General features: G+C 47.6%; 3 non-coding genes across 3 annotated transcripts; all 3 read left to right on the forward strand.

Annotated features, from left to right (window-relative positions):
• Positions 1–15,891: 15,891 nt before the first annotated feature.
• On the forward strand, positions 15,892–15,964 carry TRNAR-ACG (transfer RNA arginine (anticodon ACG)). Its single transcript has one exon. It is a non-coding gene; the product is annotated as a tRNA-Arg (tRNA).
• A 7,170-nt stretch (positions 15,965–23,134) lies between these two features.
• TRNAR-ACG (transfer RNA arginine (anticodon ACG)) lies at positions 23,135–23,207 on the forward strand. Its single transcript has one exon. It is a non-coding gene; the product is annotated as a tRNA-Arg (tRNA).
• A 263-nt stretch (positions 23,208–23,470) lies between these two features.
• TRNAR-ACG (transfer RNA arginine (anticodon ACG)) lies at positions 23,471–23,543 on the forward strand. The gene has a single exon. It is a non-coding gene; the product is annotated as a tRNA-Arg (tRNA).
• The last annotated feature ends 49 nt before the right edge of the window (positions 23,544–23,592 follow it).

Genomic DNA, 23,592 nt, shown 5'->3' on the forward strand with positions numbered 1-23,592 from the left:
TGGTTTAAGGTTGTCTTCCGGTGCTTACAGAACTTCACCAATAGCAAGTCTGTATGTGGAAACTAATGAACCTTCCTTAGAAGATCGAAGAACTGCACTAACTTGTACATACATCCTCAAAATCCTTTCTCAGCCCAAACATCTCTGTTACCCAATTGTCACGAAATGCCCATCCCGAACACTCTTCAACAACAAGCCCCATGCGATTAAGCCGTTGCTCTTGCGCTTCGAAGAAAAATGTCAAACTCTGAACATACTAAACGAAATGAAAAATATTGCCCCCAAGACACGAAGCGCTACCACCGTGATACACTCTCCCCACAGTGTGTGACGTCACACTAACACGCCTTAGGAAAACCTGTACACCACACGACCATATAATACAAGAATATCTAGCACTACAACAAAAATACAGAAATTATACTGCCTTTTATACTGATGGGTCAAAAACTCATGCTCATGTAGGAAGCGCAGTAATACAAGGAAAAAATTAAAATGCAGTACGACTGCCCTCATGTGCTACAGTTTTCACCGCGGAGTGTTATGCTATTAGTGTTGCGTTACAGAAAATAACAAATGAAAACATCAAAAACAGCATCATTTATACAGATTTACTGAGCGTCCTTACAGCATTAAACTCCAAAAATGCCACGGAGCCACTGATTGGAAGCATCATACACAATATAATAAAGGTCACAACACAAAAACATGTTATAAAATTCTGCTGGGTTCCCAGTCACATTGGCATTAGGGACAATGAGAGAGCCGACATGTGTGCTGCACAAACCAGAACCATGGGAATAAAATATGTGAATTTGCCTCCTAGAGATTACATGAAGTTAGTGCATAGCAGACTAAGAGCCAAGTGGGAAGCTTCTTGGGAAAATGAAGTACACAACAAGCTGCATACCATAAAGCCCATTTTAAAAGAATGGAAATCATGCCGCCATAAAGAGCGTTTTATCGAAGTAATTTTATGTCGTTTACGCATAGGTCACACACACATCACCCATAACTTCTTATTAACCAAAAAAAGACAAACCTCTGTGTGAAACGTGTGCTGAGGAGCTCACAGTAAATCACATTTTAATTTCTTGTTCGCGTCTCGAAGAACTTAGAAAAATTTTTTTACGGTATTTTACAATGAACACATTCCATTTCATCCCGCATTGCTTTTAGGCGAGCAAACATTTGTCGAGTTTTCACTTGTTTGTAAGTTTCTAAAGAAAGCCAATGTTTTAAATCTATTATAATGTAACCTCTGTACACTTGACATAACATCATCTAACCTTGTGTTTGGCGCATGATAGCCATAGTTGCTTATGCGCCATAACACCCCATATAACTAACTAACTATCATTTCCACGTGAACATTTGGCTGTGAGTTCGCTTAATTTTTTCCGTGTACGATTTTGTACTGTGCAAGTGTCCGGAAATAAAGAAAAAAGAACTGTACTGTGGTGCAATGGATAACGCATCTGACTACGGATCAGAAGATTCCAGGTTCGAATCCTGGCAGGCTCGCTCCTTCTTTTGAAGCGAAGAGCTTCATTACGAGGGTCGGAGCTGAGCTTCGCGTATGCCGTATGCCGTGACCGAGCGACGCGGAAAGGAAACGATGCCTGTCCCTCATGTCTCGGTGGACACCCGAACCACGCCGTAAGAGAAGGAGAATGAAAATTGCTGTTCAGAAAACGAAGATCTCTTATATCTCGGTGGACACCTGAACCGCGCCGTAAGGGAAGGAAAATGAAAAGAAAATTGGCTTTAAGGAAAGGAAACGACGCCTGTCTTTCATATATTGGTCTACACCCGAAAGGAATGGACACCACAGTATACATGGTCTCTAAAGGATCCTTCTAAGACAGCACCGTATTCACTAGACGCGCCTTTGTTCATTCCTCCAGCCGCGTGTCTACCACGGTTACTACGGATGCGCGAGGACGGCTATATAATGCGCTTGCCAGAAATTAGGCGCGCGCATTCACCATGGAAGGAGAAGAGAGTGAGGATGCTGCTAGACGACGCAGAAAAGCTGGGAGTTTGACCGATCCTGCAGAGCTAGCTCGGGCGTCGGCTGAAAAGCAGCGAAGATATGAAAAACTGAAAGCTAGAAGACCGGACGAAGCTTCCGAAGAGCGGGAAGAACGCCTCGCTGAACGACGTCGAAAAGATGCCGAAAAGCGGCTTTTGGCCGCGTCCACGGCCAGTAGGAGAAGCCTGAATGAAGGCGACGGAACAACTACGTATTAGGTGTTGCCTTTTCGTTTCTGATATCCAGGCTTAACCGAGCTAAGCCACTGCCAAATTTTTTTGCCCTACTTTTTTGCTTTCTGCAACAAACGCCACTTCTGACTTATAGAAATACCATGCCGAGGGCCCTCTTCGTGGAAGTCTACAGGTGCATCTTCACCGATTCATCTAAACGTGTGCTCCCATGGAATACCTTCAAAAATCTCAAGGAACACCCAAAGAAACATTACTATGTATACGGCAGTATAGTGAGGTTATTCTCAGCCCCTGTGCTCCGTTGACCATTGAGTTGACCACCGACACAGTGGCATTGGCATGACGGGCCTGTGGCGCAATGGATAACGAGTTTGACTACGAATCAGAAGATTCCAGGCTTGACTCCTGGCAGGCTCGCTCCTTTGTTTTTGCCTTCCTTTTGTGCTTTCTGCAACAGCGCCGCTTCTGACACATAGAGATAAGAAGACGATGGCCATCTTCATGGACGTCTGCAGGTACATCTTCGCCGATTCATCTAAACGTGCGCCCCTTAGAATACCTTCAAAAATCTTTTTTTTTTATTATTTTCTGCTCTCTATTACAGGACAATCAAACACATGTGATAATGTCAAAAAAACACGCTGGTTGGTCCTCCGCATGTCGTGCATGCATTAAAACTGCTTCATATTGCACAGACTATCTAGAACAGCTATCTAGGCAGAATCTATCTGGGCAGAATCCGGCGCTCTTTTGCCAATTAATAACACTACCGGTTCAGGCGCAAAAAGGATTTAGCCAGCTTGACAACTGCACTAAGATTTTCACGGTCATTACAGAGCACCGCCACATCATAAGCATAGGCAAGCACTCTCACTTCATTTGATTCGAAACGAAAACCATGTATTGTTGGGTTTGCAATAATCGCTAATCACAAGGGTTCCAAGTAAATGGCAAACAGCCGTTGTAACTGCGGACAGCCCTGACTCACAGAGCTCCGGACCAGAATGTTTGCGCTAACAGTCTTGTTAACAATTATATGCGTGACGCCGCCAGAATATGCCATCCTCAGGCCATCCAGGAATATAGAGCCAATTTTAACGTGCTCCACAATACAAAACAAGACTTCATGCGAGACGCGACCGGAAGCCTTTTGCAAGTCAAGTTGCAGCATTGCGACTCGTCCTGAGGAGGCGTCACAGATTTGTAATACACTTCTGACCACGTGCATGTTCGTCATAATTGTGCGGCCCATTGTGCCGCAGGTCTGATGCGGCCCTACCAGTTTCTGAATGACAACTTGCATCCTCTTTGTTAAAATATTCATAAATATCTTATAGCCGGTATCATTAAGCTAACTGGCCGGCAAGATGATACTGACCGCAGTTATTAGGGTCGTCAGTCTTTGGGATAAGGACAGAGTGAGCTTCTGTGAACGTGCGTGGCAGCCTTTTTTTCTCGTAGGCATCTTCGATGGCTTCATGCAAAGCACCTGAGATGTCCTCCTTAAACACCTTGTAAAACTCGGCTCCCAGACCGTATGGACCAGGCGTCTTGCCGCAGCTTAACTCATCAATTGCAGCTTCAATTTCGTTTACAGTACTGGGTGCTTCTAACCTTTTTTGCAGCGTTTCATCAAGCTCTGGCATCGCAGAAAGAAAAAGGTTCGCAAAGTCTTCTGCCATGTGCACGCTTTGCCCGAGCAATTCGCGATAGTTTTCTATAAACGCTTCCATTATATCTTCTCTGTCGCTCGTCACGACGCCTCTGTGAAGAATTTTCTTGATTTATTTCCTTTGCGCGAACTTCTTTTCTTCGCCCAGCGCCCATTTAGTTGGCGACTAGCCCATCCATAGTCTTTCGCTGCGTGCTCTCACGACTTCTCCCATGTATATATCTTTATCTATGAATTCTAGCTTATTTTTTACACACCTAATTTCTTCTGTCATTGATCCTGGTTGCGCTGCTTCTTCTTTCAAAATTATCTGTAGTAGGTCTTTCAATTCCTTCTGATTTTCTTTTTTCTTGTAGTTAATGATGCTGCCGCGTTTTATAGCTGTTATTTTAACGCTTTCCTTGAAGGTCTCCCATTTCCCACACCTTTAGATTTCCGTACTGTCGTAAAGTGATGCAACAGCTTCTGTCATCATTTCTGCAAAACTTTAATGTTTGCGAAGACTGCAGTTTAATTTCCACAAGTACCAGTTAAACTTAGGCTTTCTCGTCTTTGAAACACTGGTGAAGCTTATCAGACTGCGGTCACGGAAACTTACTGGGCGTACACAATAATCAATACTTCACATAACAACCTCAGATGATTTATTTATTTTTATTTATTTATTGAAAGTACTTACAGCGCCCATGAGGCATTATTGTAGGGGGGTTATCACTATATACAATAACACATGCAAAGAAGATATTGGAAAACATGTCAGCAAGGATAACACAACATATTAAAAGAAGAGTTAATGAGTTTACAACTAGTATGAGTGATGGCACAGTACTGGTAAACACACGAGACCTGGAAAAAAAATACATCACGCTGTCGCTTCAACAGCACTTTCGAAATCAGGTGCACAAACCACATCATTCGGAAGCTTATTCCAGCCCAGGATTGTGTTAGGGAAAAACGAATACTTAAATACATTAATGCGGCATTGATAACTATTAATCTTTTTCGTGTTATCGAGTCTCTCCGAAATGTAATATGGCTGCTTTAGATTAGTGTTTTTATTAATACCGGTACAATCATTGTAAATACTGTGCAAGAACTTCAGCCTGAAGATTTTTCTTCGGGTTGCTAAAGTCTTCCAACCAATACTGTCGCGAAGTTCGGAGCTCTTTATATGAAAATTAAAATTTCCAGTCACAAACCTTGCAGCACGTTTCTGTACCCTTTCTAACTTGTCAATGAGTGTACCCGTGAAAGGGTCCCATGCTACACATGCATATTCTAATACTGGCCTGATATTTGTTAAATATAATGTTTCTTTTAGTACCTGGGGAGAGCTTTTGAAATTTCGTTGGAAAAAATACAAAAGACGAGAAGCTTCGGCAGTTATCATGTCAACATGGGCTATCCAGTCGAGGGATGCTGTGAGTATAACACCAAGATATTTAACCTTATCAGTAGTTTGGATAGTGTCATGGTTTAAAAGGTACGATCCAAGAATTTTCTTTTTTTTTTGTTCGTAAATTGCACATGGAAACACTTAGATACATTCAATTCCATGCCCCACCTCAAGCACCACTCGCAAACTCTGTCAAGATCAGCCTGTAATACACAAAGATCATCAAGGCACGTGACAGGGGAATACAAAACGCAATCGTCAGCATATAGTCTGACAGTGGATCTGAGGCCGACAGGTATGTCATTGATGAATATGAGGAACAGTAATGGTCCGAGCACCGAACCTGTGGCACTCCAGATAAAACATCCACAGGCGAGGATGATGCACGCTTGATTACCACCTGCTGCTGGCGAGCCCTAAATAATCTTGTAGCCAACCGAACAGATAGTCAGGGAGACCAAGGCATGACATTTTTTTTAAAAGAAGGTGGTGCGGCACAACGTCAAAGGCCTTCTTAAAATCTAGAAAAATAGCATCTATCTGAAAACAGTCGTTCATCCCGGATGCAATGTCATGAATGAACTCAGTTAGCTGCGTTGCACATGACAGCCCTGATCGAAAGCCATGCTGCGCTGATGTGAAAAAACTGTTGTCTTGAAGGTGTTTTACAAGTCCAGAATAGATTATGTGCTCCAGGGTTTTGCAACAAACAGATGTCAAAGATATGGGGCGGTAATTGGAAACCTGGCTGCGATCACCCTTTTTGTGAACTGGTGTGACATTGGCTATTTTCCAGTCTATAGGTAGTTTCGCGGTCTGTAGTGACTTGTTGAATAAAGTAACCAAATAAAGTGTTCTGCACAGTGTTTTAGAATATAGTTAGGAATGTCGTCAGGACCTAGTGCGGAATGCGCATTTAGGTTTTGTAGCAATGATTTTACACCTTGATCGGTTGGTTTATGGGGTTTAACGTCCCAAAGCGACTAAGGCTATGAGAGACGCCGTAGTGGAGGGCTCCGGAAATTTCGACCACCTGGGGTTCTTTAACGTGCACTGACATCGCACAGTACACAGGCCTCGAATTTCTCCTCCAAAGAAATTCAGCCGCCGAGGCCGGGATCGAACCCGCGTCTTTCGGGCCAGCAGCCGACCACCATAGCCACTGAGCCACCGCGGCGGCGACACCTTGATCGGTTATAACCATATCTGGCATTGCATTAAGCTGTTCCTGCTGTTCCGTAATTGCGTCTGAGCACCAAGCTGAGAAGACCGAGTGAAAATATGCATTGAAACACTCTGCTCGGGCTATGTCGTCTTTCAACAGATTGTCGCCATCCCTGATGGCCGGAATACCAACAACATCCTTTTTGTTGCATTTGATAAAGCGCCACACTTCTTTTGGGTTCGTTTTTAGTTTGTCTGCCAATGAGGATAGGTACAAGGCTCTGCCCAACCGTGCCCAACCGTGCATGACTCTGCCCCTGAAAATGCGTAAACTGGACGCTTCCGTTTGACATGCATAACGCAGCATCTTCCAAGCCCTTTTCGGCGACAAGCTCGCTCAAGAAAAGAGCACTTTGGTCGCGCCGCCTGACAGATAGGACAGGCAGGATCTTCCGCTGTACACGCACAGTTGAAGTCATCGAGCAAAATTATCTTGTGATAGTCAAGCAGAGCACCTAATTTTTCGAAAAAAAAATTTTCCGTCCCCTTCACGACTCAGCGCATACAAAAAAGCACAGGCCGCCCAGCATTCGAGAACGAAAAATCGCACAGCAGGAACTGCCCACATGCACTGCTGCTGACTGCGCTCTAAAAAAACCCCAACGACCTTCCAATGAAGAGCACGCAACCCCCAGACAGACCTACAGAATGCGACACACACACGTTGAACAATGAAAGGAAAGGCAACACTATTCGGTCAGTACCTTCTTCCCTGTCCACCTTAGTCTCTTGCACGGCAATAATATCAAACTCATGCTCCTCAAATAGCCCGCTTAGCTGATACTGCCTTCGTCTGGAGGCGAGGCCATGCACGTTAATAGTGGCAAAACGAACCGCTGTTTGTAGCGTCATTCGGAAGGCAAAGTAAAAAGATTGGCAGTGGTTTAGCTCTGGTTAAACCGGGTAAATTGCGTTAGCAATGGTGCGCGCGTTCTTCTGGCGATTCTTCGGCGCGTTGCCTTCGCCTGGTAGCATTGCGGCCATTGTGGCAAAACGAACCGCTGTTTGTAGCGTCATTCGGAAGGCAAAGGAAAAAGGACAGTGAAACGCTCACCGGGCATCGCTCCCATCATTCTGCTGTCCACGGGCTGCAGCGCACAAACTGCACGCACTGTCAAGTGGGCGGATTTTCCGTCCTCGACGTTTGATTTTACGCCAAGCCTCGATCTCCGGCCTTGTGGTGTTTTCGGGTGCGGATCTCCTTGGACCGCGGTGATCTGCTCCGACTCGAATGCGTCGCGTGGTCTCTTGCCGGCTGCGCTGCTCCCGCTGGCTTCCGCGACGTCCATGAAGGCTCCGTCGCTGTCCTCGTCGTTGCTGTTGGCACTCGCCTGGCTTTATCCATTTTGCTCAGTCGCGTCTGAGACAATGCTTTCTGTCTTTTTGCCAGCCATCGTCTAATCGGATGGGCACCCTTCTGAAGCTGGAGTTGGCACAATGTCCTCTTTCAATTTCTTTTCGGTGCTGTCATTGCTGCTTGCATGGGCAATGTTGACAGTTGTCTCAAGAGCTAAGCTTTCCTCTACCTCTGCCTCGTCCATGGTCAGCTCCGATTTTTCGCTTAATGTGTCGCGACAACTGCCGCGTACGTCTTCGTACAGCAGTCTGCCGTGTCCCGAAACGCCTGCGCAGGTCACACTTTGGAGTGCGACACTCGCGTCGACTATGTCCGAGCTGTTGGCACCGAAGACACCGTAGGCCCTGCCACGGGCCGCGACAAGGGTCAGCTTTGTTCCAACACGTGTCTGGTGTGGAATGTCGTCCAGAGACATCTCGGCCTTCATCATTAGAACCGCTGTGCGAGTAATGGTGTTTTGCTGCCTATAACAATCAACCTGCCACTTGTCCACTCCAAACTTCAAAGACCCGCCCATACGATGCAAGAGCCTCGCTCACGTCTTCTTGGCGCACGTGAAATAGCTACCAATGCAGCTTCACCCTTACGTCTTGCTGGTTCGTGTCAATAACCATGCATTTTTTTTTTCTTTACCGTCAACTCCGGCTTGGCAAGAAGCTTCTTAACGCCCTCGGCACTTTTGTAGGCCACTGCCCACACGTGATTCATTTGATATGCGCTCCGCAAAAGAAACTAGGTGGACGGCACGCGTTCAAAAAGTGGCTCTCGAAAATCTTCAACATCTTATGGGCGCGCTTACTCGTCAGCGTGCAGGAAAACAGTATTTTCAACGACATATCCAGCTGGCAGTAGGGGCAAAAGTACGATGTAATCCTCGGTCACTTAATTCCTGGAACCGGCCCATCGAGGCAGTTCAATCCGCTCCAACGCAGCCCATGATGCCTACGTCCGTCCCCCCGGTGGCCGGAAATGAAATCAACACCTTCAAAAATCTTATGGAGCATCCAAGGAAACACTACGATGTATACAGCTGTGGTGAGGCTATTTCTCAGCCACTGTGCTTCATTGACCACTGAGTTGACCATCGATACAGCGGCCTCGGCATGACAGGCCTGTGGAGCAGTGGATATCGCGTCTGACAAAAGGCACCTCCAGACCGGCTCTCAAGAATAGAGCCTTTGTTGTCTTTGCGGGAGTTTTAATGCAACGAAGCCAGCCTGACGCTGACTGATTATGTACAGTCTTTGTCAAAAAATTGGCAGTGGCTTAGCTCAGCTATGCCAGGATACGCGTAGCGAGAGCTACAGTTTCCCCCCTGGTGACGCATGCTGTCGAGCTTGTTGTTGTGACTATAATGTTAAGCATTGAAGAAGTATTCGGTGAATCATCCCCCCACGTACCTATAAGCGCGACTCAGGCGTCCATTGACCCAGGGAGCCAGTTATGCGCATTTAATTCTCTTAAAATGTTCGGGGTGTAAAACATTGTCAGCGCCAACGCCAATGAACACAATGAACGCCGACGGCCTATGGCTTCAGCGCCGCGTTTCTGCTGCCCTTCTCTGGTTGCCGCGCATGCGCATTCACGCGCGGCGCCAGCGGGCGTAGTCGGGCCGGCGCGGCTCCTCGCGCGGCGGCGGCGGTGAACTCTGACGTCACGTGCCCCGCACCTGCTGCTCTTCTATGGTTCCGGGCATGCGCACTATCGGCCTCCCAGCCTCACGGCGAAATGCTCGACTAGGTTATAACTAGGTTTCTAGGTCACTAACTAAGCGCAATGTAGCTCTCGCTACAAAATATTCAGCCCAAGGGGTTTCCTTCCAAGCCGTGTAGCGGGGCTCTTAAGCACTCAGTATGCAAAAGGAGCCGCGCTGTAGTGCTCAGAAGCAACCCTTTGGGCTCTATACTTTTAACAAAGACTGCACACATTCTTGTGCTGTTCGTGTTGTGACTGGTCTTTCTTTTTTGTGAAATGTTATGTTCAAAAGCCAGGGAAAAATAAAAAAGAATGGATAACACGTCTGACTACGGATCAGAATATTCCAGGTTTGCCTCCGGGCAGGCTCGCTCATTTTTTTTTTTTGCATTCCTTTTTCTTTCTGCAACAGATGCATCGAAATATCCTGCCCTTCGTGGAAGTCTATAGGTGCATCTTCATCGATGCATCTAAACGTGTAAACCATGGAGTACTTAAAAAATCTCAATGAACATCTCAGGAAACATTACTAAGGAAGCTGTGCTGAGGTTCTTCTCAGCCCCTGAGCTTCGCTGACCATTGAGTTGACCATTGAGACAGTGGCATCGGCATGACGTGGATTATAAGATATTTGCGAAGGTTCTTTCTTCTCGACTACAGCTTGTCGCATTAGATTTATTAGGGCCGCACCAAGTGCGCGGAATCCAAGGCCGTAGTATTCAAAACCATATCCATATGGCACGTTCCGCGTTAGAGACAGTGTAAGATGAGGTCATTCAAGAGGCTATTATTCTAATTGATCTTGCAAAAGCTTTTCATAAGGTGCGTCATGGTTTCTTGTTTCCTGTACTAAAGAGTGTAAACACTGGTGATGTTTTGCTTTATTGCATACAACTATGTTACAAAGCGGGCAGTACAGGATTGATTGTTAATCAAATGTTTACCAAACCTATTCTATTTAAAACATCTGTTCGACAGGGCTGCCCGCAATAGCCTTTGTTATTTGCTTTATACCTTGAGCCCCTATGTCGTAGTATCATCAAGAACACAGGAATTCGTGGTTTCTCACTATCGCAATGTGAGATTAGGATTTCAGCTTATGCTGATGGCGTTGCCCTCTTGTCGGAATAAATACCATGAAAGAAAAAAGAAAAAAAAAAGCCTCGACATGCCGTGCCTGTGGCGCAATGGATAACCCGTCTGACTATTGATCAGAAGTTTACAGGTTCCACTCCTGGCAGGCTCGCTCTTTTTTTTTTTTTTGCTTTCAGCAACAGACGCCGCTTCTGACGCATAGAGAGACACAGCCGAGGGCCCCCTAAGTGGAAGTCTGTTGGTGCATCTTCGCCGATCCATCTAAACGTGTGCCCCATAGAATAACTGCAAAGATCTCGAGAAACATCTCAGGCATCGCTATGTATATAGCTGTGGTGAGGCTATTTCTCATCCCTGTGCTTCGTTGACCATTGAGTTGACCATCGACGCAGTGACCTCTGCAAGACGGGCCTGTGGCGCATTCTACTTCCGGCCACCGAGCGTGACGGACGCAGGATCATGAGCTCCAGCGGAGCGGTGATAGTGGCCCTTTCCAGCCGCGGAAACAGGCTCGAGGACAACGAAGATAGCGAGTACCAGATTATTCTGCCAACTTTGCCCACCGGACGCGTTGTTTTTAACACGCTTTTTTTGCATGGCGATGTGCGGGTTAGGCCATAGAGGGTCGAGGATTTCCGTGACGCCCTTGCCAACGTTGGTGCGCTCCCCGACGGTTTGGCGTTGGGGGCGTATCAGATCAACCATGTGTGGGCTGTCACGTTAACCAGCACAGAAGCAACAAAGAAGCTGGCGGCGTTCAAGGAACTGGAAGTGAAAGGTCGCCGCTGCCTCATCATCGATCCCGAAGACCAACAAGTGAAGCTGCGTCTCCACTGGATGTTGCACGGCGTGGCAGATGAGGACATCCGGACGGCGTTTGCTGCTTTTGGAAACGTGACCGAAGTGACCCGGGAGAGGTGGCGAGTTCAAGGCGTCAAGGAGAAGGGGTCCACCACGAGGACGGTGCTCCTGAAATTGAAGCCGGGCATTAAGGTTGATGATTTACCGCACCAGCTGCGAGTCGCCGGGGAATTAGCCCTTGTCGTGGTGCCTGGGCGGGCGATGCAGTGCTTACGCTGTCGAGGCACGGGACACGTCCGCCGCGAATGTAAGGTGCCACGATGTTCAAAATGTAGGCGCTACGGACATGAGGAGGCTGACTGTGTGCTCACGTACGCTTCGGCCGCGGGACCTGGAACGAGGGAGCGGTCGGCGGAGCTCACTATGGACGTAGTCGAGGCAGAGGAGGCGGCAAAGGGAACCGGAGAAGCGCGTACGCAGGCACGGGAGACAGACTCGTCGGGGGACTCCGCACGAGATATCAGTGGTGCCAGCGATGCGGGGAGAAGTAACAATACACCTGACCTCCCTAGGTCAGAGGACGAGACGTCACCTCAGCCGGCAGACGACATGGAGCAAGATAACGGTGAGGAGCACCCGGACACCAGCGGTACTCGTTCGCCAAGCGTCACAGCCCCAGCCAAGCGACCCCATACACAGACCGATCTCGAAGGTGACAAGGCAGCAGCCCCCGGTGTCGACGAGCCGCCAGCAAAAACAGTCCAATCCCGGAGGTCCGCACTACGTCCGCGGCCAAACCTTTCTTCGGAGAGGCATGCAGCGGATAAAGCGCCCCCGCTGCCAGTTCAGCCGCTCGCACCAGACGGAGGCGGTTCCAACGACGGCGTCTAGCCGCGCGCTAGACGAGGAAGGTAAGCACCATGCTCTCGGTCTTTTCACCCTTTATGAAAATGGCGCCTGAAACTCCTTTGCGAGTAACCACGTTAAATGTCAGGGGATTGGCAGCAAAAAAGAAGCAGAGCCAAGTACATCGCCTGCTAAGTGACCATGATATCGACGTGCTTGCCGTGCAAGAAACAAAGGTTGATGGGGAGGAAGAGACCGGGAGCATGGTGCAACGTTTCACGGCTATATTTTACGCCATTGTGAGCCACGCGGTAGGGACATCGGCTGGGTGTGTATTGCTTGTCAAAAAGCTGCCTGGACTGATTGTACAGGCTCACTACTCATGTCTGTCAGGACGGTGTGTTGTAGCTGATTTTGCATATTCCAATGCTGAGTGGCGCATTATTTGTGTGCATGCCCCGAACATTGTTGAGGAAAGAGCAGCGTTTTTCGAGAATGTTATGCAGCAGTTAAGTACGGAGAGGCAGGTAGTAATGCTGGGCGATTTCAACTGTGTACTGAATGCTCGGGACAAAACCAGCACACGCGGCTTCAGAGACAAGAGCACTGATGTGTTGTGCCAGTTAACAAGCGAGTGGAATATGGAAGATGTGGCTGAGTACCTGGGGGGAGCGCGTGCCGTACAGTACACGCACTTCCAAGGTGCGAGCCACGCGCGCCTTGACAGAATTTACGTGTCGCTGGATTTGATTCCCGTATGCAATGAATACCAAGTTGTGCCCATGACATTCACGGATCACTGTTTAGTGAAATGCGTATTCGGCACCAAAAAACGAAGGAATGCATTTAGCTGGGAGTTATGGAAATTTAACAACAAATTGCTCAGTGATGAGACCTTTAGACGGGTTGTACTGAATGAACTCATTAAAGTAAGGCCGGGCACATTGTACGAAATCTGGAAGCAATGGGAGATGTGCAAAGAACAGATTAAAATAAAAGCCATTGATAGGTCCAGTTGCCTGCGGTACCAGGAGAAAATTAAAGAAACCCAGCTAAATGCTTTGCTGGAAAAACTACATGAGCAAGAATGTAAGGCACCCGGCACATGGATAGAAGATATTAGGAAAATAAAAGAACAGCTTGCGTTGATGGAAGAAGACAGATACCAAGGAGCGTTAGTGCGGGCAAGGGCGGAAAGTTGGGACATGGGCGAGACGCCCTCGAAAAGAGCACTGGCTTTGGAAAAGGCGCATGCGGAAAAAAATCATATTGATAAGATTGAATGGGGCGGCATGCTATTGTCAGATGACGAACATATCAGACAAGGCTTCTTCCAGTATTATCAGCAACTTTTTAACAAACAGAAGGTCGACATAAACGTGTTCAAAGAAAAGTTTCTTATCGCTATGCCACGATTAGACGAGGAAACGAAGGAAAGATTAGAGATGCCAATCACAGAACTCGAGGTCGAAAAAGCAATCGATAGTTTAAATATGGGAAAGTCGCCTGGGCCAGACGGCCTAAGTGCAGCCTTCTATAAGGGGTTTAAGAACGAAATAGCGCCAATATTGACTGCGTTGTTCAAAGAAGCCTACGAAATAAACAGATTGCCGCTGTCATACGGGTTATCTCACACTATTCTAATTCCAAAGACAAATAACGAGGAAAAGCTCCAGCAGGTCACAGCTTACAGGCCAATTTCCTTGACTAATGTCGATTATAAAATATTAATGAAAGTGCTAGCAAGGAGGCTGCAGTCAGTAATTCAGGATATTGTTGGCCCTCACCAAACGTGCGGGATAAAGGGGAGATCAATTATGACTAACATTCACACGGCAAGATCGGTTCTGGAGTGTTCTGATCTGACTAATGACTGTGTGGCCATCCTCCAACTAGACCTCGAAAAAGCATTTGACTGTGTAGCCCACGAAATTTTGCTCTGTATTCTGGACCACGCGAATGTAGGTTCAGTAATTCGAGGCGTACCGCGGCTGCACTACGAGATTAATTGTAAAGAAGAGTCTGGGGGCCCCCATTCGGGTGCAACGTTCGGTACGCCAGGGCTGCCCCCTCAGTCCACTTTTGTTTGCCATTTACATAGAGACACTATGTTTGAACATTATTAAGAACGAGGCTGTGAAAGGGTTTAGGTTGCAGGCAGCTGAAGTCAAGTTGCTTGCGTACGCGGATGACCTTGCGGTGTTTGCTTTGAATCAGCATAGCATACGGGAGGCTGTTGTGTCTGTTGACAGTTTCAGGAAGGCAACCGGAAGTAAAGTGAACTGGGCAAAGTGCCAGGGACTTTGGCATGGGGGTTGGCCATCAACCCCTGATCTTTTTGCAAATGTGACTTGGGTAACTATCCCCCCAAAATACCTAGGAGTGCCACTAAATTGCTACAGGGACAGTGATGCATATTGGAAAGAACAAGCGAACGAACTACGGGAAAAATCAGACAGATGGAAGGGGGCACATTTATCAATCTTTGCGAGAGCGACGGTGTGTAACTTGTTCTTTTTAAGCAAACTGTGGTACGTCATGCAAGTGTTGCACTGTTCCCGGGCAAATGTACAAAGGATACATCGCATTTTAGCTGTTTTTGTTTGGTCCTCGACCTGGGAACGGTGCCGACGGACGAATTTGTTTAGACGTGTGAAAGATGGTGGCCTTGGGCTAGGACATCTGTTTCTGCGCCAGCTTGTAAACAGGTTTTTCTTTTTCCGAGATGTGCGTGACCCTTTTTTGAGAACTATGTGTCAACTAAGGTTGACCCGTGTTTTGCCTGATTTTGTTGTGGGAACAAAGAACTTTTGGTTACTTCAGGGAAGTTGCTGATACCGTTAAATTTCTTGTAGTGCGTTTTTTTAAAAAAAATATTTAAGTGACGTGAAGCGGAAAAAGCTATACGCAGATCTGTGTGATGTTGTTTTTCCAGTGCCAATGTACAGAGCTTTGTACGATGGAGGCCACGGAGGGGATGTTCTGAAAAGAGTAAAAAGAATGCAAGTACAGCCAGGAGCCAAAACTTTCTTCTTCAAGTTACATACGGAAACACTATCAGTTAAAAGGTTTTTAGAGGGAAGGGGTTTATTCCTACCGTGGGGTTCGCATTGCCTAATCTGCAAGTGTCCCGAAACAATAGACCATGTGTTTCTTCACTGTTGGGAGGGGGTGTTTGTTTGGGACGTTTTGCAACGAACAATTAAAAAAGAGCTGCCGCTTCATCCCTACGGTATCAGATATTTGGCAATTGAAAACCAGGACGGGTTTCCGTTTGATCAGGTAATGCTCTGGGGCCTCCATAGTATATGACGCTCCAGAATGGCGGGGTATTACTGCGATTCTGACGCGAGACCAGCCCGCATGTATTTTCGGGAAAATGTACGTAGATTTGTGGAAGTAATGAAACTACAAGCATGTGTACCCGATTGGCTACCCAGGATGGAAAATTTGGCTCTGTTGAGAGAATTTTAAACTTGACAAGGCCTGCCAGGAAGACCTGGCAGGTTGCTGGTTTTCAGTTTGGTGTATGTAGTTTTTGTGTTGTTTTCTTAAAGGCAATAAAGAAAAAAAAACGGGCCTGTGGCGCAATGGATAACGCGTCTGACTACGGATCAGAAGATTCCAGGTTCGAATCCTGGCAGGCTCGCTCCCTCTTTTTGCATTCCTTTTTGCTCCCTGCGGCACACGCCGCCTCTGACGCATAGAGAGACACTGCCGAGGGCCCCCTTCGTGGAAGTCTGTTGGTGCATCTTCGCCGATCCATCTAAACGTGTGCCCCATGGAATAACTTGAAAGATCTCAAGAAACATCTCAGGCATCACTTTGTATTTAGCTGTGGTGAGGCTGCGGCGTATGAGAACCAGGCCGACATTATTGCCCGGTGTCCACAAATATATATTTTTGGCCCACTTCGCAAGGCGGAAAACCAGATTGCGTGCCGAATCGCTTCTGCCCGCGCGCACGCGTAAGTTGTAGCTGGTCATCTTCTTTTTCGGCCGGATCATCGTAGCAATCGCGTGGTAGTCCGCTACAGGGCTGCCCATCTAGCGAGGAAGCCGTGAGTGAAGAGTGGGAAACAGGGCGAAATGCACCGGCCCGGTCAGGAAGGGATGCGGCAGCACAATTAGATGAGTCTTCAGAGTCGAAGTAAGCAGGCTTCAGGCGATAAGTGGAGATAATGTCCTCCCGCCCGTTGAGAAGCAGCAGAAAGTACTTCCTGTGCCGCTTGAGGACCTTGAAAGGGCCGGTGTAAGGGGGACGTAAGGCAGGACGCACGGCGTCGTTTCGCACAAACACGTACGTGCAGCTCTGAAGGTCGGGGTTGACGTACACACGACGAGTACGTAGACTGTCTTAGACGAGGAGGAACGATGTCACGCACAGCGCTGCGTAGACGGCAGGCGTAGTCAGAGGTATCAGTAGGAAGGGTTAGGGGTCGAAGAATTCACCTGGGACGCTAAGAGTGGTACTGAACGTAAGCTCGGCGGCACTGAAGGAAGAGTCACTGCGAAGAGCGGCGCGGATGCGAAGCATGACGAAAGGAAGGCGCTCAAGGCACGTTATAGGGAAAGTCGAAGACATGAGTGACGCCTTCAGTTGTCGGTGCAAACGTTCGATGGCGCAATTTGATATCGGGTGGTACGAGGTTTTGATATGGTTCACGCCGAGCAGCCGAGAGAGGTTAGCGAACAATTCGGAGCCAAACTGACGACCACGGTCAGTCGTAATGGTGGAAGGTACACCATAGCGGTTAATGCAGAGAGTGAGTAGCGCTTGAGCTATCGACTTTGCTGTGACGTCCTTGAGGGGCATCGGTTCGGGTCAGCGGGTAAATCTGTCAATGCAGTTTAACAGGTATCGATGGCTCTGGCAGGGAGGAAGAGGACCGACAATATCAACGTGGAGATGGCTGAAGCGGGCGTCCGAGGACGGGAATTCGCCCAGAGGACTCGTAGTATGGCGATGGACCTTAGCTTGCTGACAGCGGAGGCAAGCACGCGACCAGCGACGAACGTCTACGTTGATGCTGGGCCAAACGTAGCGAGATGTGACGAGCCGCTGAGTCGCGCGAATTCCAGGATGAGCTAAGGAATGAAGAGCATCGAAGACGGCCCGGCGGTATATGCGAGGCACGTAGGGACGAGGACGGCCGGTCAACGTATTGCAAACGAGGAACACTCCGCAGTCAGGGAGAAAGACGTCTTCGAACACCAGAGTGTTGCTACGTGTGCGAAGTGGTCGGAGCGCGTCATCGGTACTCTGGGCGGCAGCCATGGTTGTGAAGTCGATGACTGGTCGGACGTTCGCCGTTGCATGGATTGCGGCGCGCGAAAGTGCGTCGGCGACAGCGTTCGACTTGCCGCTGACATGACGAATGTCGCTGGCATATTCAGAAATATAGGCAAGCTGCCTTATTTCGCGGAGGGCATAAGAATTCCTACCAGAGGCCTGAATGGACGTCAGGGGTTTGTGGTCAGTTAGTGCATGAAATGGGCGGCCCTCGAGGAAATGGCGAAAGTGCTAGATGGCCAAGTAAATGGCCGGCAGTTCTCGGCCAAAGGTGCTATAGCGACGCTCAGTGGACGCAAGTTTCTTTGAAAAGAAGGCGATGGGTTGCCATTTACCGGCAACTAGCTCCTGCAACAACGCACCGACAGCGATGTCTGATGCGTCAACCATGAGAAATGTTGGGGCGTCACATTTGGAACGAACAAGGAGCCTCGCACCGGCAATGGCATCTTTGATGCCTTGAAAAGCGCGTTCAGCCGTGTCGGTCCAGGCCACAATGGTGTTCGGTGTCCTGGGGCCCGAGAGGAGTTCGTGGAGAGGCTGCAGTATGCTAGCACAGCGAGGTATGAATCGGCGGTAATACTTAGCGAGGCCAAGAAATTCGCGTAGTTGCCTCGTGGTGGACGGCTGAGGAAACTCACGGATGGCTGTGACACGGGTAGGGAGCGGGCGAATGCCTTTGGCGTTTGCGCGATGTCCGAGGAAATCCAACTCCGCGACGACGAACTCGCTCTTGGGACCGTTAACCACAAGGCCAAACTTCCCGAGGCGTGCGAGCACTTGCGAGCACTTGCCTTGGTGGAGCTTGTGACCCTCGGCGGTGGGGCTGAAGACGAGGATGTCGTCGAGGTAGGCGAAGCAACATGTGAGACCTCGCAATACCTGGTCGACGAAACGTTGAAAGGTTGTGGGCGGCATTGCGGAGACCGAAAGGCATGCGGAGATATTCGAACAATCCGAAGGGTGTTATAACGGCGGTCTTCGGAATATCCGAGGGCTCCACAGAAATCTGGTGGTATGCTTTCACCAGGTCGGCCTTACTGAAAATAGTGCAGCCGTGCAGTGCTGACGTAAAATCCTGGGTGTGAGGGATGCACTGTAAACAAAAATATACCCAAAAGGGAGTAAAAAGGGTGGCGGCCACCTTTTTACTCCATTTGCGAAAACATTTATTCCATGAGTGGGGAGTAAAAATGTGGACTGTCCTCTATTTTACTCCCATGAGGGAATAATGGAGTAAAAATGAGGATTTACCAGCATTTACTCCAGTCTGAAAAGGGAGTTAATTGTGCCAAATACTCCACCAGTGCCGAAATGGAGTAAAAAAACACCATTTTGTGCAATCCGCCCCAGCGCCTAGCGTCTCGCCTGCTTCTGGTCAGTTGTCGGATAATGGCGGTGAGTGACGACCGCTTGGTTACCATCGTCGCTGGATCTCTGCTGACTTCTGCTCCTTCAGGGGCGCCTGTCGCGGTACAAGATATCATCATCATCATCATCATCATCATCATTTATTTGACCCTTAAAGGCCCCTGGGAGGGGGTATTACATAAGGGGGGGGAGTAGTACATTCATCATGACTCACATTGGTGGGGAAAAAAAAGAAAAAAGAAGAACAAACAAGAAAACACACACACAACAAAAGCATAAAGAGAAATAATGTCACGAAAGGGAAATGAAACCATTTATACAGCAAGATAACACACCAGACGTTCTTTAAACCTTACTGGATTGCTTTCAATGACAACCGATTCTGGAAGCCGATTCCAGTCTTGAATAGCGGCTGGCAAAAAAGATTTGTTAAAGGCATTAGTTGATCCGTGTAAACGTTGGATGCTCATGGAGTTGAATAAACGGGATGACGTGCGCACAGGAGGGACTAGAAGGGACTCGCGTAGGTTAGGAAAATTGTGATATAATTTGTGCAATAAACATAAGCGAGAAACTTTGCGTCTAAGGGCTAGTGGGCTGATAGCGATGGATGACTTGATAGCGGTAATGCTGTGCTGAAAATCGTAATCTGAAGTAATGAAGCGTGCCGCACGATTCTGAATGGATTCAATGGTGTTAATTAAGTAAGCCTGGTGAGGAGACCAAATTGCTGATGCGTACTCAAGTTTAGTGCGAATGAAAGTCTCGTATGCTAGTTTACGGATTGATTGCGGAGGCAGTGAAAGTGACCTTGTAAAAAAACCCAGTGTTTTTGATGTATCAGCAACGAGTTGAGTGATGTGTTTTTCCCACATCAGTTTGCTGTTGATTGTGACACCTAAGTACTTATATGATTCAACCTGCGAAAGGATAGTTGATTGAAGAGAATAAGGATATGTAATATTGGAATGCTTGCGTGAAATTTGCATAAATTTGCATTTAGTGATGTTCAGCTCCATCAACCATTCGGAACACCAATTATCTATTTTTTGTAGGTCATTTTGTAGGATAACCTGGTCGTCGTGAGAGGAAATGCGACGATATAACACACAGTCGTCAGCGAAAAGACGAATGGACGAAGATATGCCGGATGGGAGATCATTGATAAATATGAGAAAGAGCAGGGGCCCAAGCACAGAACCCTGCGGCACGCCTGAAATCACTTCATGAGTTGCTGAATGATAACCGCCGATGACGGTATATTGAAACCGGTTAGTGAGGAAACAGTTAATCCATGATAGTGTGAGGGGATCAATATTGAGGCAAGAAAGTTTTGACATAAGACGTCGGTGCGGGACGCGATCGAACGCTTTTGAAAAGTCTAAAAATATGACATCGGTTTGAAATAATGATTACAAATGCAAATGAAGGTCAGTAGTGAATTCAACAAGTTGTGTCTCGCATGAAAGACCGGGGCGGAAGCCATGCTGCTTAGAAAAGAAAAAATTACCGACGATTACGTTACTTCCTAATGCGAAATTTGAGCGCAGCAAATAAGCTGTTTCACCTTTTCGATAGATTGAGGCAAAGAAATCGAGCAACACATGTATGCGCTATCACAGAATTTTTTTTTATTTTTCACACGTATTCGCAATTTCGGCTCGGGCGTTGCACATATACAGATCCGCCGCCACCGATCTGGCTCTCTGATTGCCACCGCACAGGGGTTGCATTGGAGGAGGAGCGAAGAAAGGAATTAAGTTCGAGCCGGCGCTTTGACAACCGGAGACTCGCAGGAAGAGGGGGGAGGGGGGCGGCGTGTACACCCAGCGGCAAACGATGGGGGCAGAAGCGCGCGCAGCAAGCGGACAACACGATAAAGGGAGGAGGGAAGAGATAGCAGCGACTGACTGATGCCGCTGACGCCGATAGCGCTGGGGGGATGAAAGGGGGGCGGAGCTGGTTACGAGGCCGACGACGACGCGAAACCCAGGAACGGACGCCAAAGAGCTGCGCTCTAAAATGAGTTATTGTGAAGGTGGCTGGCGACTTGAGAGTATATAATGTGTTCCATGAGCTTACATGCAATGCACGTTAATGAAATTGGGCGATAGTTGGACGGATTTGAGCGGTTTCCTGATTTGAATACTGGCCCTACCTTGCTTAGTTTCCAGTCTTCCGGAAGCGAGCTGTCGGTTAATGACTGGGTGAATATGATTTGCAAGATCAGGCTAGAAATTATTTTAGTGGACTTCAGAATCTTCGCGGGGAGGTTGTCAGGGCCGGGGCTGGTAGAGAACTTAAGGCTCTCAATAAGTTTCTCGATTCCTTCTGCAGAAATATGAATGGGCGGCATCTGGTTGAGGCGTGAGCGAGGTAAGACCGGCGTGCTTTGAGCAGGTTCGTGAGTGAAAATGGATGAGAAGTATGAATTCATTACATTGGAGCGCTGCTCTACCGGTACCAGAGAACCGTCTTCGTTAAGCAAGGAAATGTTATGGTTTTTACTACGCGGAGGAGTAAGAACGTTCCAAAACTTTGCGGGGTTGGTGCGGAGGATGCTCAGTAGGTCTAGATGATAAAACTTTTTCTTAGAACTTTTTAAAAGCTTATTGTAATCCCTCAGAGCAGTAAAATATTTTTCCCATTTAAGAGCAGAATTTGATATTTTGGCAGCGCGGAAAAGGCGTTTTTTCTTTTGCGATAGTTTTTTCAAAGGATTGGAAAACCAAGGTTTGCCTGCGTCACCACGAATGGAAACGAGTGGTACATAGGTATGAATTAGAGATAAAAGTGTGTGTTTGAAAGCCATCCAGTTTTCGTTTACTGATCTACTGTTAGCAGATTCGCGAAAGGAAAGGTAGAACAGTTCCAACTCTTCGTTGATGCGGGTGAAATCAGCACTGTTATAGTCGCGTATGTGTTTAATGGATGGTTGACGAACAGGTGCTTGAATGGATAGGTTGAATAACAGCATTTTATGATCACTCAGACCATCGACACACGACATAGAATCTATTAATTCTGCATCCGTGACAAAAACTAGATCAAGTGTGTTGAAATAACGAGTAGGTGTATACTGACTGTTTGAATAAAGTTAAACAGAAGTATTAGATCAAGAAACGCTTTAGACAGACGGGAGGATCCAGTTAAGTTGGCCCAGTTAATATCGGTAAAATTGAAATCGCCGCAAAGTATACAATTAGCGCGGGGAAAGCGACAATTCAATTCGAGCAGGATTGAATGCAATTCGTTAGTAAATGAAATGTCACAATCAGGCGCGCGATAACAAGCAATCAGTATGTATGTGGTTCCAGAAAATGAAAAGTTAACACACAGGATTTCTTGACGGCAGCTAATATCAATAGTGAAGGAAGGCGTGCAGGACCTAATGAAGACGAGAACGCCGCCACCCCTTCGACCGAGCCTATCGCGCCTGTGAATGGTGAATGCTGTAATGTTATCAAGTAGTTCGTCGTTCTGAATGTCAGCAGTCAACCAAGTCTCTGTGAATACCGCGATATCGGTGCTGTTATCGTCTAGAATAGCTTCTTGTCGCCGTTTTCCGCTACAGTACGTTACATAATTGAACTGCTCCTGTGAAGTCTCCAGTGCTCTAGCGATACCTGACTTTCCTTTGTTTGTGTCGCCACCCCGTTACAGCTCCCGCTTAGGCCTAATTCTCACAGGTTTTTTTCAGTGTGGTTCTCGCATTGTGTTGCAGCAGATTATGTGTTGCGTGAACATGGAACTGTGGTAGAACATAATGGCAACGCCGAGGTCTTGATTGAGCTCATGAGGCCACATTTTTCCTCAGCCATGTTTAAAATCCAAGCCTTAATGAAATGAATATGAAAGCAAACACTGCCATTCCAAACTACCATCAGGTGTATTTTCATCTTTTCTGCTATGGTTTTGGGTCAAATATAGCGCGGTGCATGACCATCAAAACTACCCAGCGTCTCCTTTTCAGTTTTCAACTATTGATTATAATGTTACATCCCTTTATCTAGGAACATAGCCATAGAACATAGGAACCAAGATCTCAAGAAACATCTCAGGCATCACTATGTATATAGCTGCGGTGAGGCTATTTCTCGCCCCCGTGCTTCGTTGACCATTGAGCTGACCATCGAGACTGCGGCCTCTGCAAGACGGGCCTGTGGCGCAATGGATAACGCGTCTGACTACGTATCAGAAGATTCCAGGTTCGAATCCTGGCAGGCTCGCTCTCTCTTCTTGCATTCCTTTTTGCTTTCTGCGGCACACGCCGCCTCTGACGCATAGAGAGACACTGCCGAGGGCCCCCTTCGTGGAAGTCTGTTGGTGCATCTTCGCCGATCCATCTAAAGGTGTGCCCCATGGAATAACTTCAAAGATCTCAAGAAACATCTCAGGCATCACTATGTATATAGCTGTGGTGAGGCTATTTCTCATCCCTGTGCTTCGTTGACCATTGAGCTGACCATCGAGACTGCGGCCTCTGCAAGACGGGCCTGTGGCGCAATGGATAACGCGTCTGACTACGGATCAGAAGATTCCAGGTTCGAATCCTGGCAGGCTCGCTCTCACTTTTTGCATTCATTTTTGCTTTCTGCGGCACACGCCGCCTCT

This window comes from Amblyomma mixtum, chromosome 3 (assembly GCF_055824585.1).
Source record: "Amblyomma mixtum isolate Tamu chromosome 3, ASM5582458v1, whole genome shotgun sequence".
In the NCBI taxonomy this organism is placed as follows: Eukaryota; Metazoa; Arthropoda; class Arachnida; order Ixodida; family Ixodidae; genus Amblyomma; species Amblyomma mixtum.